This window comes from Silene latifolia, chromosome 2, assembly GCF_048544455.1.
Source record: "Silene latifolia isolate original U9 population chromosome 2, ASM4854445v1, whole genome shotgun sequence".
Lineage (NCBI taxonomy): Eukaryota > Viridiplantae > Streptophyta > Magnoliopsida > Caryophyllales > Caryophyllaceae > Silene > Silene latifolia.
Window position 1 is genome coordinate 102,458,338 of NC_133527.1, and position 17,453 is coordinate 102,475,790.

A 17,453-nucleotide genomic window follows, 5' to 3' on the forward strand; every position below is an offset into this window, starting at 1 on the left:
ATCTAGTGAGGATCGAACTCATGACCTCTTGGTTTGTGTACCCTCACTATTACCACTATGACACATTCAACTTGTTGATATTAAATATAACCGATTACATTTAATTACGAATTAACAGATTAATTCGTCCAAGCTAACATTACATACATTTAATTAAATATAACTTATTATATTTAATTTACGAATTCACAGTTAATTCGTCTCAACTAATATTATTTAATCTTCATTTAATAATTGTCTCATCAACACAATGACTAACTGTTTAGTCATATTAGGCATCAATGTGATCATATTTCTATAACCACATCTCTCAAACACATCCTATAGGTGTGACCTTTACGGACCAGTTGATCACCGCCATCTGTATGATAATAGCGTCAAACTTTCTAGCAAGCCAACCGTTATTAGGTAAACGTTAATCAACTGATTAAATATACGAAGTATACCCTTGTGAACCTGTAAGAGATTTACAAATTTTATCACACTATTTTGTGGAGGACACAAGCTCCAACGTCATGTACACCTCTTCTTCTAGAATCCCATTCAAGAAGGCGGTTTTGACATCCATTTGCCAAATCTCATAATCATGAAACGCGGCAACTGCTAAGATTATCCTAATGGACCAAAGCAAAGCGACTGGAGCGAAGGTTTCGTCATAGTGTAAACCATGAACTTGAGTGAAACCTTTTGCCACCAATCTAGATTTGTAAACATCTATATGTTTATCCATGCCGAACTTAATTTTATATATCCATTTACACTGAAGGGGTCGCATTCCCTCAGGTAAATCCACCAAGTCCCATGCTTGGTTCTCGTACATGGAATCCATTTTGGATCGCATGGCTTCTAGCCAATGCGAGGAGTCGGGACTAGACATGGCCGATTTGTAGGTAGTGGGTTCATCACTTTCAAAAAGTAACAAAACACCTTCCTCTTCGATGTTACCAAGGTAGCGATCAGGTGGATGTGAAATCCTACTTGACTTTCTGGGAACAATAACCGTTTCAGAGGAAGAGGGAATGCTATCCTCCACGTTCTCCTCTACCTCATTCTCGGTTTGTGGCTCTCGAACTTTGTCAAGTTCACATTTTCTCCCACTCTGTCTCCTAGAAATAAACTCCTTTTCTAGGGAGACAGCATCACAAGCCACAAACACTTTGTTCTCGTGTTTATTGTAGAAGTAATAGCCACGTGTTTCCCTTGGATATCCTACAGAAAGACATTTGCCAGACTTGGGTGCAAGCTTATTGTCAGACTTGATCTTGACGTACGCTTCGCAACCCCAAATACGCAAGAATGACAAATGAGGGACTTTCCCTGTTTATATCTCATATGAAGTCTTATCGGTCGCTTTAGTCGGGCTTCGATTTAGTGAAAATATTGCAGACAAGAGGGCAAAACCCCAAAACGAATCAGGAAGCTCGGTTAGACTCATCATAGACCGAACCATGTCTAAAAAAGTTTGGTTTCTCCTTTTGGCCACACCATTTAATTGTGGTGTGCCAGGAGGAGTCCATTGTGATACTATACCACAATCTCTTAGATGTGAATCAAATTCAGAATTTAGATATTCACCACCACGATCGGATCATAGGGTCTTAATCTTTTTATCCAATTGGTTCTCTACTTCATTTTGAAACACTTTGAACTTGTCAAAAGCTTCACTCTTGTTCTTCATTAAGTAGACATACCTATATCTACTTAAGTCATCAGTAAAAGTAATGAAGTAGTGAAAACCTCCTCTAGCGGTGATGGTTAATGATCCACACACATCCGTATGTATGAGAGCTAAAACCTCACTAGCTCATGTCCTTTTTCCCGCAAAAGGTGCACGAGTCATCTTGCCTAAAAGGCAAGACTCGCATATACCATAAGATTCGAAATTAAATGGTTGGAGCACTTTTGATGAAGCAAGTCTCTTAATGCGTCTTTCGTTTATGTCACCTAAACGACAATGCCAAAGGTAGGATTCATTTGGATCACCTGTTTTGAGCTTTTTAGTTTCCACATGATAAACATCATTAACAACATTTAAAACATAAAAGCCTCCAATTGAAATGGCCTTGCCATAAACCACATCATTTAATGAAAAAGTACTATTGTCCTTAATCATAAAACAAAAGCCTTCCGCGTCTAACTCGGAAATGGAGATGATGTTCTTGGTTAAAGTTGATACAAAATAACACTTATTTAAATACAACTCTAGACCACTAGCTAAATTGAGCACATAGGTCCCCACGGAAACGGCCGCTACTCTAGCTCCATTGCCCATGCAGAGATCCACATCACCTTTTGCTAGTGCTCGCACGCCTTAAACCCTGCAAATGATTACAAAGGTGAGAGCCACATCCGGTATCAAGTACCCAAGTGGAAGTGCAAGCATAATTAACGTCTATCACATAGAGAGAGGAAATCATACCAATAGGCGTCACACGCCCTTCCTTGAGATCCTCCAAGTATTTGGGACAACTCTTCCTATAATGCCCCTTCCCATTACAATGGAAACATTCGGCCTCGGAGAGTTTGACACCTTTTGCCTTGCGTGTGCCATTCTCAACGGCTTTTCCCTTTCTCTTGTCTTGTTTCTTTGACGATTTCTTGAATTGGGACTTTTCTTTCTCCTTTCCCTTCTTAACTCCAAGGGACATGTTCTTTAACTTCATGGTTAAAAAATTCCCTTTTTCACTCCCACTAGCTTCCATATCCCTCTCCGCTTGAGTGAGGAGTGCATGAATTTCCTGATAACTCTTATCTATCCCATTCATGTTGTAGTTTACCCTAAAGTGGGCAAATTTGGTGGGAAGTGAGTGGAGGATACGATCCACCACAAGAGTCTTAGGAATCTTACACCCTAGACGCTCTAGGGTGTCGACATATTCGGCCATTTTTAGCACATGGGGACCAACCTTTTGGCCCCTCTCAAGCTTAGCTTGAAAGAAGCGTGCCGCCGCATCGTATTGACGGACATTAGGTGTTTGTGAAAACATAGTAATCATACGAGTTAATATCTCGTACGCATTTAAAGAAATGCATGAAAGCTTGAGCTTTGGGGACATCGACCTTATCAACACATTTTGATATCATTCGACATCCTCACATGGTCATCATAGGTGGTCTGCACCGCCGATGAAGCCCTTGGACCGGGCTCGATGGGAGGAGCATCGGTTAAGTAAGTGAGCAAGTTGTCGGAAAACGCAGCGCTTTTGATGTTGGATTCCCATTCAAGAAAGTTACTACCGTCATCTTTTAAGATACATTTGTCCATTACGGACCTTAGCTATGAATCTGTGCCTAGTGAAGTAATCGATAGAGTTGAAGAAGTTGCCATTGCGAATTAAAATGCTACAACAAATAAGGAAAAATTAACATCCATTGTTTTAAAATACTTGTGAAAACATGTTTAACAAGTTTTAACATTTATATAATGATCTCCCACTAAATTATATAAATGATTCCAAGACCCAAATATTAAACAAAAATGAGCATCGCTTGGGTGAAACATCCCATAATCGTGTAAATTCGGTAAGTCAACGGTTGACTAATTCTACCTCTAGAACTCTTGGTTGACGAATTTCCTTAAATTCATCTACTAGCCCCGGAATACAAGACAATCTTATACCCCGTTGAGTCCAACCAACTTTGGCGCGTGATAACCGTTTACCACCCTACTTACCAAAGGTAAAAAGAGAACACCCCGCTTGGCGAGCGTGGCTCTAATGAACAAGGGATTCATATGTGTTACTAATTGGTAAGGCTAATCTCAATTTTAGTTATGTGAGAAGTCTTGTCAATTTAGTCATAAATTCCCTATGAGTGAACTAAGTCGGTGAATGTAAATGACGTGAATCGACAAACGCGAAAATAAAATGCATGTGAATGGCGATTTTGGCATGCACGAAAATAAAAACAAGCAAGCATATGAATAATCCTAGTATGGCCACCTAGTTAAAATTGTAACACCCCCATTTATTCAGGAGTCTTTAGCTAGACATTCCCAAATAAATAGGACTGTTATAATCTCGGTTTCCCGAGGTAGTGAATAACAAAGTACAACAATACCAAAGTACTTTACATTAATACTTAGCGATTACATGTTTATTACAAATTTAACTAACTAAAACTTAATATAAAATATTTACAACTCGCAGCGGAAATAAATAAAGTGATATAATTATTCTATGTGATCTAGCATCAACTATGGTCCAAGTCGAGCTCTCATCCCAATGCTCCCGAGTCAGCTAATCTTTAGTACCTGCCAAATCTGCTCCCCATAAAACGGTTCACCGCAGGTGTTCACGAATACACAGTCAACCGCGAGGTTGAGTAGGAATAAATACTAACAACAAAAACATACGATAAACAATCCAATTTCCTTTTTCATTGCACAACCCCCTGACAACGTGCTCCTTGCATTTACTACTCGTTACAATAATCATCCCGTCAATCCTTGGCCGGGGCAGCCTCAACCCGAAGGTGAGTAAACACAAACTACATTACCAAAGGTAATGTCTGCCTCAACATATAGTTGATTAAATATCCACGGATGGTCCGCACCAACTGGGCCTGCCTCGAGAAATCACGATTTAAAATCGTCGCGAATAAATCAAATACGTCACCCGAAGGCTCTTACACGACGTCTGCCAAGATAACCATCCGTCATAACTAAACCAACCAGCCAAAGGCTTAAATCAAATCAACGTATATTCCAAAGACAAAATGTCATATAAATAACCGATATTCAATTTACTTCTCCCTTCCAACAATTACGATTATATCAACCAACACAATTCTCATATGATCAATTCACTTTAATACAAACCATCCAACAAACATTATCGAGTAAAAGTTGAGTAGGATTTATCCTTACCTGGCAAGCAATTCCAATTACGCAGCTCAAGCAATCCAATAAATAAAGCAATCCGATTCGATTATAATTCTTCACAACCGTCACCTAATCAAAATATTATAATTCAATTCAATTCAATTATTTACTTTATTTATACTTCATTAATAATTATCATTATTAATTATCATATTTTATTCACAACCTATTATGATTAATTATTATGATATACAAAAACCCGCATCAAATCCAACTTAGAAACCCGACTCAACGATTATTAATTAATTAATTAATCCCGACTCAACTAAAGATATACCCATTTATTAAATTCAAAACCCGATTACCCACCAAAACCCGAGTCAACCCGTCTTAATTATTAAATAACCAACCCATACACCAAAACTCAAAACCCACGACAACATAAACACCCAACCATACACGACACCTATGACAACTATAAACACGATAAACACGATAAACACAACCCGTGCACCTCTCTTTGAACCCGATTTCCGACCACCAAACACAACTCATACCACCAGCCATGACAACCACCGTGATCCCCTCACTACCCACAACAATAACCACCCAAAGTCTCCCAAACTAGGCCATGGCAACAAGGGTAACAATCTGTCTTAAGAGGTCTTAACACAACACCCATTAATTCCCCTGTTTCGCGAATTTCGGCCACCACCAGCAAAAACCACCACCTGCCGCTACGCCAACACCAACAACATGGTCGACTACCTCCCCCCATCACAACCCTACCATGCCCAGGTCAACTCTTGGCCATTAGAGGGTTCAATTACTCCCTAAAACTACCCACGACCTAAACCGCAACACCCCCTGACCAGCCACCTTTAGCCGCTTGCCACCGCCACCCTAGGCCTGACTAGACACCACCACTACACTCATTCCAACCCTTGCAACCCCACGAACCACCTCCCAAAGTTTGGTCTCATTCCGTCAAGGTTTGGGTCAGTTTCTAAGTGTCTTAAGATCGTCTGACATTCAGCTGTATAAGAAAATAAAACAAGATTAGAAATTGTTACCTATTAATTACCGCTTGCTAATTCCGTCTCCAAAAGCTCCTTCTTTTAATTTATGAATTATTTCTCAGATTTAAGGTGGTATTTATAGTGTAAGATTATAGAGAAAGCGAGTTCGATTAGGAAACTATCTTAATTTACCTATTCCAATTAATATAGGAATTACTATTATTATAATTATCATTATATTATTATTATCACAATTATATTATTATTATTACATATATCACAGGTAGAATACCCTTATTTTATCTTTACTAATTTATTATTGTCATAAATTATTATTAGTAATAATATAATTACTACCTTTCCATATTATATTATAATTATTTTCGGATGCAAATCCCGATTATACTCTAACCTTATTATACTAAATTTTAGTCCAATTACTTAATGTCACATGGTCCAATACCCAATTATTACCTAAGCCCAATTCCCGACTTGTTTTACTTATTTTATTATTTAATTATCGTCTTATTTGTAATTCATTATTAGAAATGCCTTTAATTAATTATTAAATTACATAAACTATTCTCATAACTTATCATTAAAATACGGGGTATTACAAAAATAAACTAGACTTTTACATATCGGAAACCAACTCCTTGGTCCCTTGCCTCTTCATTCCAAAAGTGGCTTCTTCTTGTGGGATTTGGAACACGTTCCAAAAATAGACTCCGTCTCGATGTAATCCGTCTTTTGGAAATGCGGTAAGAATAACTATTACAATTGAACTACATAGCTATTCCTATTATACATTAATTAATAAAATAAATGAAACTATTATTTAATTACAAACCGACGATACGAGATCGCATTTAATTACAAACAAATCGTTATTCCCATTCATTTCGGGTAATAACGATTAAAATAAACTAGGCCATACTAGGTACAACAAAATAAATACTTTAAATAAATGATAATCATTCATTCAACTTAAATAAATATGCTTAAAATGCTGTAAAATAATGCCAAAATCGACCTATCTAACAATCGTTGGTATCCATCTGGGTTTTGTGGATTTAATCGATTTTTAACTTGTAAAAATCAATAATATGATTAATTGATCAAAATAATGATGATGAAAAATTAGTTTGATTTGGTGATATTTTGGACCTCAAAATTAGTCCTCACTAATTTAATGATGAAAAATTAGTTTGATTTGGTGATATTTTGCTAATTTAATCGGTAAAATCATAACTTTTAAGTAATAAATCCAAAATAATTGAAAAATTACCCAAAAATTGAAACAAAAATTTTAAGTATTCCGGAACACTCCCAAGAACACCAAAATGTCAGAAAAATTGCCCAAAAAATGGGATAAAAGTTTATGAAGAAAATGATCGATATTTATCGGTTTTTTACCACTAAAACCAATAAACATCAAAACAAGGTGAAATCACATTTTAAATTTCACTTTTAACTTTTAAATAATATTTTTAAATGTAAATAAATTTATCAAGGGCAGGAAAAATGTTTCGAGTATATGATTAATTGATTTCACTTTTATCGACTTTTATCTCATAAATTCAATAAACATACAAAACTTTAAACCAACCTTCGAAATTTTACATACAAGTTGTAGAAAATATGCATGAAACACCATAAAAATTTCATGACCCGAATCAACATTTAACTATTTTTAGTTAACTCTTAACCAAAATACGGCATTTTGACTCGGTTTTCTACCAAAAATCATTAAAAATAGCAAAATAACCTCATAAATCAGCAAATTTTACCACAAACCTTTTGAGATAAGTAGGTATGCATGCCCAAAAAATTTTGTGCTAAAACCTCTTCTAACACAATTTTTGAGTTATTATAAATTATCTCATAATTTATTAATATGCGTAAAATCAACATGCAAATTACAAGCCTAGCTCTGATACCCACTTGAAAGATCATAGATCCTAATTAGACTCTCTAATTAGTAACAAATTATCTCATAGTATATTCATTTCGTGAACTATGTAACATGCATGCAAATATAAAATCATAAAAATAGAGATTGAGGAAAAACAATTTCCTTACATTGATATTTATCATAAAAATAGAGATTGAGGAAACAACACCCAAAATAATCTTACAAGTATTAACTATATACTTGTAAAATTAACCATTGATAATATTTAAAATATTACTAACAAGCTTAGTAAATATTTATTTTGTATACTAACAAGCTTAGTAAGTGATGAATATTTATTTTAGAGGGAGAAGCAATTTTTGTTCACATGCAAAACAAGTGAGCAAGCATATAGAAAAAATGAAAAAAAATTGGTCTATATTGGACCAGAAAAACCGGTGGGAGAGGTGGAGTAAGAGAGTAGACTTGTTTCAATTTTTGTCCAATCTTTTTCACATGCACAATGACCATATGACAATATATGGAAGAAAAAACAAGCAAAATGAAATGATTATGTTTATAATCATCCACTACACTCCATTTACACGGTCCAATGTCCCATTTACGGGTCCATTTTGGTTCTTATATTTGTCGCACAAATACGTGTAAATTTTATTTAAACATCGTGATATGTTTAAATGCTTCCAATTAATTTCGTCTAAATTACTCCGTAAATATACGTGTACCACTACACATATTATTTACGTACTAATATTAATCACATTAATCAATTAGTACAATTTTAGTGAATTAACAATTAATTAACTAAAACCCGTCTCCCAAAATTTATTATTCAATTATCGCATAATTAAATAATAACTGTCGTGCCTCGAGTTCTCAACTCGAAATCTCTCTAAAATAATCGACTAACCTTTTAGTCTATAAATCAAGGGACTAAATAAATTGTATCTCATACAATTAATTAGTTATCAATTGGGGTTCGTTCCTATAGGTGTGACTGAAAGGGGTTAGTTGATCACGGCCGTCTCAGGACAATAACGTCAAACTTTAGTTAACCAACCGTTATCGATTTACGTTAATCAACTAACGAGGATAAAATAATGAAATATCCTGATGATATTCCTTTACCGAGATTTATTATGTAAACACACTATTGTGGAGGACACTAACTCCAACACGTTTTCTTTGTTGTTTCTGTATATGAATCATGTTTTAACAATTCCTTTTAATTACAATACATAATTCGTCCTAAATCCCGAGTAATTCAATATTTGCGGGTTTTCGCCGTTTTAATTCAAATCGATTCTTCAGGTTTCGACTTGTTCATGTCGAGGTTCTGGAATCCTAATTTGATACATGCGTTTACTTTCGTCTTAATATATCCTCAAGTTTCGCCTTTTTGTATTTCCGATACGAGTTCATCGTATAGCCATAATCATGTAAACCGCTGTAATTTCTCATTTTTAATTCGTTTTATGACTTGCCCAGATGCATATGATCGGTTAAAACACTTCAACTCAAGTCTAATATCAATAATATATCTTAAATCTACCAATGAATGATAATAGTGTTGTGGTTCTGACTTCACAGCCAGATCCCAGCTCAAGAACAGACGCGTGAAGTGCTGCGCCTCTTCATGATGACGCAGCAGATGTTGGCCTGTTCTGGGCTGGTCTATGTCTTTGAACTCTTTATTACTTTGACGTAGCTTTTAATTACGGTTTAAATCAACTATTATTCGTATTATCACCTCTAATCTGACATATTTTCATATTTTAATTCTTATTTCATTTTTCTTTTAGTTATTCTTTGAAATCCCGCCTTCGAGCATGCTTTTGACGTAGATCAAATAAACCTTGTAATTCTTGTAATTTTAATTATTTTAATTCATTTATCGCAATTATTATTATATGATTTAATTGTAAGGCATTCAGATGTATTGAATCTAACATCTACTTCGACCAAATTTTTTGCTAAAATACGTGTTAACCGACATAGTCTAATTTCACATGCTATTTTTAATCTATGTTTGTTGCAATGCATGCATTACATCGACGACATATCAAATATGAACCATTTCCCTAATCATTAGTAGAGGCCGCTATCAAGACGGGCGGAATTAGGTGTTCGAATTAAAGAACTTCCTAATACGTACCCTCACCCCTTACTCCAGTTATCTCTAGACATCCGTGTCCATTGGTATCTCGAGAGTCATTCTAGACATATAATGCTAAGGGTAACGAGTTCTTAGGTTTCATGTCTTTACTTTGTGTCTTGACATGACATGAGGTATTCGAACGGTTTCCAATTTTTCCACAATAAATTTGTGGCGACTCCACAAATGTAGGCTTATTCAAGCTTTCACCGGTTTCAATGCCTCACCAATCGGTAATGGTCCATGACGTGCTTTGGAAAACCAAGGTTCCGAGGGAGAAGTGTTGCCGCCTCAAAACAAGACAAACGCGCAGGTGCGGGCGGCGCGGGTGGCCCATGTCCACAAAGAGAGGTAGAGATTTTCACGTCGGGTTCACCAAAATTTGTAACAGAAAACTTTGTACTGCGATAACTGAAATACAGAACAAGGAAACAAATAAATTTTATTAATAAATATCAAAAAGTACGTTTACAATCTCTAATGTATCTTCTGATTCTAGTTTACCGTAAGGGGTAGGCATACACGATACACATGAGGGTACGCTATAGACAACTTTAATTACTCTACGAGCAATGTTAATTTGATTTCTTGAGAGGGTCACGATGACTTGAATATCTCTTGAAGGTTTGAATTTGTGATTGAATTTTCAATGCAGGCGGCACAATTTGATGTGCTTGTTGGCTGCTTGCAATGATTTTGATAGGGAGGATTTGTAGGAATTTGTACCTTATTCTCTCTAACTACTTTGCAATTATGAATTATCAACCCTTGAAATAAATGAGGAGAGCTCTATTTATAGAGTTTTGATTCTCCTTATTGGACTTCCGTAATCACCGGCCCATTTGTGGGTTTACCTGTGAACTTGGCCCAAGTTTACTTCTTTTCGGGTTTTGGGGTCCGAATAGCTCTTTTTGTAATCCGGATCAACCCATATTTCATTTAATTAGGATAAAATAATTAAATTAAGTTAAAATGTGGTAATAACTCAAACTATTAATTTATTTGATTTATTCGGCACTTAAATAAATTTTCCGTGCCTACACCTACCTTTTAGAAATTTCTTCAATAAGACAATCAAAATTGTTGCTCTTGAAAGCCTTCTCCTAAATTACACAACAATCATATAATTACTAACTAATCTATCAATGTAATTCAATATCTAAACTACCCATAACAATCCACCACCAATCATCCAAATACACGGTCTAAAAAACAATCCACACATCACCATGGGTCACGGTGGTCAACCCGTCCCCACGGCAGCCATCCCGATGGTCAAAGCTCACGGTTAGGTCAAACTCGTGGTGGTCAATCCACAGTCAAAGTCTCGGTCACGGTCAAGGATAGTCAGCGACATTAAAATATGAACAACTAATTGTATGACGATTTTATGAAATTCTTACGTTTAGATCTTAAGATGAAAAGATGAATGAGCAACTCTTCTCCAATCCCTCTTTCCTCTCTCAGATTTATGGGAGTTTTGTGAAGCAAATAGGAATAAGGTGGTAAGGTAGTGGGGTATTTATATTGGTATACGTGATAGTTAAGAAAAGCTAGAAAGGTTCCTTTTGTTTTATTACTAATATTTTTATTAATATGTGAATATTACCTCCCTTAGATAAACAACTCCCCTTTCCTCCTTGCTCCTTACTCCACTTGCCTACACCGTCCGTCGGTCCCCCTTTTATTTATTTATTTTTCTTTTATGTCTTACCATTAATCTCAGTAAATATTATTTAATAACTTTAATAAAATACATTTTTCCGTTGACTTAAACCATTAACCTTGACTAAAATATGAGGTATTACAATTCCTTTCAAAGGGGGATGGGATGCTCCAAAAATAGTAAGCTCAAATGAAGATGGCGAGGTTGTGCTCGATGTCAAAGCAATGGTGAACGATGTAGCAGCTCCTCACGCCAATCAAGCTTAGCTCGCCTATTTGGGTTCGAACACGAGTTCAGCTCGTGTGCTCTTACTCCAGCTCGGAGTCGAATAAATTTAGCTTATAATTTTTCTTATATTATTTTTTTGTTGTTTATTTATTTCATCATATTTAGCATGTATCGTAATTAGTAAAATTACAGAATAAGGCAAGACAATTCTATTAGCTTTAGGAAAGTCGATTTTAGGAAAGTTTGGGTGTTGTGTTTTCAGTGTGTTTTAGGAAGTCTAATAGCAGTAGTTTAGGTCAGCTTCTAGGCCTATATAAAGAGTCTTTACGTTGTTATTTTTTCATCATTCAAGTTATTATAAACACTTAACTTTTGCCTTGCAATTGTTTTCTCTCGGTTCGACGCGTTTTCGATCTAAACTTAGTTATAGTTTGACGCGATCAAGATTTAACTCGATCAAGGAGCAATGGGTCTTGCAAATTGGTCACCATTGTTAATGTTATAGGTCTAGCTTGAGCAAATATCGCTTTTGTGTTTCGTTCGTTCTTCGTTATTGTTGTTGTTCCTCGTTCTGTTCGTAGCGTTTTAATTTTTCATTATTGACATTAATTTAACACCCTTGTTATCTTGGTTCGTTACAATAAAATTCAACATAAAAACTACACTAATTTGATTACTAAAGCAAGCGTATTACTCCAAGTGCACCTCTAATTCCATTCTTGCTTCCGCGACCTTCGAAAGTTACTAACTTTCATATCATTGAGGGTCCTGCTACGACAAACTGTAGCAAAGGCTGCTTTGATCTTTTGTTGGTATGATTAATGGACCGAATTGCTTAAGACAATTGGATTGTTTAATAGAATTCTTGAGCTCATAAGGTTATATTGTAAATACAATTATCATGTGTCACATATACATGGATGCATCTGGCACAAGTTGAAGATTGTAACTTTGTAAGATATATGAGCCTAATACAATAATATATGTGGTCAAATTATTAATTCGGTAATAATTTGATTTATGCGTTATCAGTTAAGGTTAGCCAAAATATATAGTGATCCATTATGGTCTATTAATTACGGGCTTATTTACTTCCTAAAAGGTGTAGATCGGTCTATTATCTATGTGTAGACACCCATTAGGTTTCTAATGCATGATGGGTGCATTAGACTAAGGAGACTATATATTAGTCACCTGGGTTATGGTCCCTGTTAGCACATAATAACCTAATTTCCCCGCCTCCCATCAGTTGAGAGATCCTATAGGTATGTGTGTCTACTAGAAGGCCTAATCCCGAAAACCGTCGGTAAGACCCCCTTTTTACCCAGTCAAGGTAATTGGGAGAAGTTACCATCTCGGTTTCCCGAGACGATAAATCAGAGATACAATCAAGAAACATTTATTATAAATGTTAAGCCCAAATTAGCCTGGACCGACCTTAGTCTAGCCTGGCATAATTAGGCTGACTGGGGCAACCAAGGTCCGGACAAATCTGATTATTGTTTGACAGGTAAAGAATATTACAGGGTAAGCAAGCTACTAAACCTTGGAAGAAAGACCTGATGGCAAAGAAGGAAAGCATAGAATAGTCTGGCAGAATTCTTAAGCAGGCCGGACTAGATTGTCAAGCAACAAAACGGTTACATAAAGGCAAATGATCATGTCCTATTCTCATGGAAGACCAAGTCCAACTCCAAGAACATTTTATTCTCACGTACCAGATCGTGCAAAAGAGGACAAGCCAAAGTTTGTTGAGGAAGACTAAGTCAAGCGGATTAATAGGGAATGTGCCCTATTTTTCAGCTAGCAGCTCCAACGATCAAGAGAAACATTGTGTAGCATCCAACGTTAATATTTAAAGAGTATAAATAGCATGGTCTAGCAATTGTAAAAGGGGGAATTATTCATCATTCATATACAATTTACTTCTTATTTTTTTCCTAAGTATTCAATTGCGTACATCAAACTCGTAATCAGCCTAACAAAGAAATACAACAACATTATTTATATTTAATTTTCACCTATCATCCGTTTATATTTTTTCCTAATTTACAGAACTAGATACCCTTATTACTCAATAATCAAGCCAGATCCTTCCAGGGCAAATCCTGCTAAAACAATTGGCGCCCACCGTGGGGCATCTAGTTCATTATTCTTCAAAAAAAATATATATTTATCATCTTCCATTTAATATGCACACGAGAAAATGGTGGAACTCACCCTAGAACAACAATTAGACGCTGCCGTGGCTAAAATCAAGGAATTGGAAACAATACAAGAAAAAGCAGCCCAGGCAGAGGCCGAGATCACTAGGCTCAAAGAATCAGAGTCCAGCCTGAAAAAGAAATTGGAGAATCAGGCTTCAGGCTCCAAAACCAGATTTGAGCCAGGAACTCCGTTCTCATCTATCATCAGACAGATAGTATTAAGTAATGATTAACCACTAATGATTACTTAACTATTAACCACTAATGATTACTTAACTATTAAGTAATCATGAGACCATTTTACCAACATATATTGTGTCAATACTACCCCATTTAGCTAATTTTACAACCTCTTGTAAATTAAAATAGCTAATTATCTTTACCTCGAAACTTATACATATATCGTATAAATTTAATTAATTAACAATTAATTAATAAATTCTAATTTATATTTATTAATTAATTATCACATAATTAAATAATAAATTCTCTTGGCCCGAGTTCGTAACCCGTCATCAAATAATACATTCACACGACTTATTAAAAGTCAATTAATACAAGGAATTAATTATATCGAATCTCATACAAATAATTAATTTATCCAATTTGGGCATCATCCTATAGGTGTGACCTAAAGGGATCAGCTGATCACCGCCATCACACGACAGTAATGTCAAACTCTAGTCAGCCAATCACTGGACGGGCTACCGATTAACGATGACCAACTGACAAATAAATAAATAAATCCCTGATATTCCTTTTACGAGATTTATTATGTAAACGCACTTATTGTGGAGGACACTACTCCAACAATAGTATCATGAGTTGATGGAAACAGCTCATCTTTCTTGTTATCATGGCCAATGAGCCTTTCTTCTTCTCTTGTCATGATTGGTGGTGAGCTATCCAAGCTCTCATTGTTGAAATTTCCTTGCTCTTTGGATGGAGCATCTTGAGGATTATCCACTTTCTTCTTCCATATGGGTGGTGATTCTTTACCCATAGCTTGTTCTTTGCATTGAGATGCCAACTTCTTCCTATCACTTTCTCGGCTATAATGATCGATCATGAAATATGGCTCATGTAAGCGGGGAGCTCTCATTGTCTTGTCAAGGTTAAAAGTGATTGTTTCATCTTCCACTTCAAGTGTGAGATCTCCATGTTTCACATCAATCACCGCTCCTGCGGTATGTAAGAAGGGTCTTCCCAAAATGATAGGAATGTTGGAATCTTCCTCCATGTCAACAATAACAAAGTCCACCGGGATGAAGAACTTGCCAATTCTTACGAGCACATTTTCCCATACCCCTAAAGGTGTCTTCGTTGATCGATCCGCCATTTGAAGCGTGATATTGGTGCATTTGAGTTCTCCCATTCCTAGCCTTTTGCACACCGAGTATGGCATGACACTCACACTTGCTCCAAGGTCACATAAAGCTTTGTTGATTGTAGTGTCGCCAATGGTACATGGAATAGAGAAACTTACCGGATCTTTGAGTTTTTGACGTTAACTTCCTTGAAGGATAGCACTAATCACTTTAGTGAAAGCAATAGTCTCTAGGTTCCGGATGGATTTCTTCTTTGTAAGAATATCTTTTATGTATTTCGCATAGGCCGGAACATGATTGATTAATTCCGTGAAAGGAATTGAGACTTCTAAGTTGTTCACAATCTCCATGAACTTTCCAAGTTGTTCATCAAACTTAGGCTTAGCTTGACGACTTGGAAATGGAAGTTTAATCACAATAAGCTCTTTTTCTTTAGCCTTCTCTTCATTCTTCTTCTTTGAACTTCTTGAATGGGTTCTTCTTTCTTAGAGTTTTCCACAACTCTTTTCTTGTCACTAGAATTCATAACATCTTCATCAATGGGCCTCTTCGGCCCTTCATACCTTGTACCACTTCTCAAATGGATAACACTAACCGATTCATGTCTTGGGGGGTTACCTTGAGGTGATAATTGCCCCTTTTGTCTTTGAAAGTTAGAAGATACTAATTGAGACATTAGGGTTTCCAACATCTTTGTGTGAGCTAGTATGTTGTTGATGGTGATGTCTTTTACTTGGCTATCTTTTTGCATTTGAGTGAAGAATTCTTGTTGATTCTCTTGCATTTATAGGACCGCTTTTTGAACATCAAAGCCTTGGTCATTGGATTGATTTTATGGAGGTTGATTTTGATAACCTTGGCTTTGGTTGTAAAAGGGTCTTTGAGCTTGAGTTCTCGTTGGAGGTGGGGTGTATGTTGGTTGAGGGTTTTGAACATTTTGGCTTTTGTATGAAAGATTGGGGTGTAATTTGGTATTCTCATTGTAATAGTTGGAATAAGGGGTGTCACTCCTGTATGCTTGGAAAGCATTCACTTGTTCCCCTACATTCACTTTAGTCATGTCCCAAAGTTCCACAACTCTCACATACTCCACTTAGAATTGATGATGATGCCACCATAGCATTAACATGTTGCTTGGGGGATTTGGAGGCCTCTTCAATTTTAGCCATGGCCTTCTCAAACTTCAAATTAATAGTGTCAATGTGAGCACTTAGTTGAGCACCCAATTAAGTAATGAAATCCACTACATGTTTTCCTCCTCTAGTAGCCTTCCGAGGTCTACTATATTGCGAGTTATGGACCGCCATTTCCTCAATTTTGTTCCATGTTTGATTGTCATCAACTTCGGTGAACATACCATTGGATCCCATATTGAGAATGTTTTAGGAGTCTTCATATAGACCATTCCAAAATTGTTGTACAAGGAACCACTCGCTAAGTCCATGGTGTGGACAAGATCGACAAGTGTCTTTGAATCTCTCCCATGCTTAATACAAAGATTCCTCATCCCTTTGTTTGAACCCGGTGATTTGGGCTCGCAACATGTTAGTCTTCTCCGAAGGATAGAATTTATTGTAGAAAGCAAGTGCCAATTTCTTCCATGAATCAATTCCAAGAGTATCCTTTTCTAGGCTTTTCAACCATTGTTTTGCGGTACCAATCAAAGAAAAAGGAAATAAGACCCATCGGATTTGGTCTTGAGTAACTCCGGTTTGAGAAATCGCATCATAATAGTCACAAAAAGTCTCCATATGAGAATAAGGGTCTTCACTAGGCATCCCTCGAAATTAACTTCTCTCAACTAATTGTATGAATGCGGATTTGGTAATGAAATTACCTGTTAAATGTTGTGGTGTAGGAGTACCATTTGGTAGGTTCTCCTCGGTTGGTACGGAATGTGATGAAAATTTAGGCATTGTGGGTTGATTTTGTGGTAGGTTTTGTATTGGGTTATCCTCTCCTTCTCTTGCAAAAGGGTTGGTAAACTCAATGTTATTTGGTTGAATGTCCACAATCTCTCCAATACCTCTTAAAGTACCTCTAGCAAGTCTTTTATTGTTGGTCAAAGTTCTTTCAATTTCAAGATCAATGGGTAACAAGTTACCTTGTGATC

At 36.2% G+C, this 17,453-nt stretch overlaps 1 pseudogene; it reads left to right on the top strand.

Annotated features, from left to right (window-relative positions):
- The first annotated feature begins 16,777 nt into the window (after nt 1-16,777).
- Nucleotides 16,778-16,876, top strand: LOC141645187 (small nucleolar RNA R71; annotated as a pseudogene).
- The last annotated feature ends 577 nt before the right edge of the window (nt 16,877-17,453 follow it).